Genomic DNA, 1,184 nt, shown 5'->3' with positions numbered 1-1,184 from the left:
GCTCGGGCGCACGCCGGCCGCGTCGGCCCAGGCCACGCGGCGGGGCGTCCCCAGCTGCCGCGGCGACGGCATCGGCGAAGCAGGCGGCGACGGCAGAGGCGGGCCGCTTGGCACCCCCCGCAGCTGCTGGTAGGCCCCGGTCCCAGGGCGCAGGCTGGCCAGGAGCGCCGACGACGGCGCCCCGCTGCGGCCGCCGCCGCCCGCTGCGCCCGCCCCCGAGAAAGACCCGGAGCCGCTGCTGCGCGCGGCAAAGGGAGAGAGCGCCCCGCCCGTGAGGCTCGTGCCGCGGCTACTTGTGCGGCGGCCGATCTGGAAACCTCCGATGTCAGAGGTCAAGGCGGCCGTGGCGATGGAGTCCTCGAGCCAGGCCGACAGCTCGGCGGCCGCGGACTTGCTTCGCGCGACCCCGGCAGCCGCGCCCGCTGGCGGCACCGGGCGGCGGCCAGCCGCCTCCGCACCCGCCTCGGCCGTCAAGCTGGCAAAGCGGGGTGAAGGCCGCGGGGAGGCTGCTAAGTTGGCACCGCGGGGCATCGACGAGAGCGCCGCCGCCGCCGCTGCAGCCCCGCCGCTGCTGAGCGCCACGAGGCTTGGCGAAGCGCCGCCCCGGCCCTGCGCCGTCTCCAGCCCCCCTCCCCCTGCTGCCGCCAATGCTGCTGCCGCCGCTGCTGCTGCCGCTGCTGCTGCCGCTGCTGCTGACGCTGGTGCGGCGCCGCGGTGTTCGCCGCCGAGGCCGACCCAAACCCCGCCGCCGCCACCGTCAGCATCTGCGGCTGCACTCCCCGGCAGGCGGAGGGACGCCGCGCGCGGCTGCGCCGGCGGCGGCGGGGCCACTGGCGCTGCCAACAGCAACTCCAGCGCCGCCACCGCCGCCGCCTCGGCCGCGCCGCCGCCGCCGCCGCCGCCGCCGCCGGCAGACCCGCTGCCGTGACCGACGCGGCGCTCGTCGCCGGGCCTCCCAGCCGCCGCGGCGGCTGCCGCGGCAGAGGCGTCAAAGGGCTGGGTCGATATGAAGTCGTCCCACGAGATATTATCGTGGCCCAGCGTCAAGCGGCGGCCGGCGTCGTGATAGAGACGCCGATGGAGGCCGTGCGCGTGCCCGCAGCCGTCCAATTCCGCGGCGCCGCCGCAGCCGTCGCCGCCGTCCTCGCCGCTAGGCTGTCGCAGCCCAACCGCCAGTGCCGGCG

The sequence above is a fragment of the Monoraphidium neglectum genome (assembly GCF_000611645.1).
Source record: "Monoraphidium neglectum strain SAG 48.87 unplaced genomic scaffold scaffold05094, whole genome shotgun sequence".
NCBI classification, from domain to species: Eukaryota; Viridiplantae; Chlorophyta; class Chlorophyceae; order Sphaeropleales; family Selenastraceae; genus Monoraphidium; species Monoraphidium neglectum.
Note: the sequence above shows the minus strand (reverse complement) of the source record.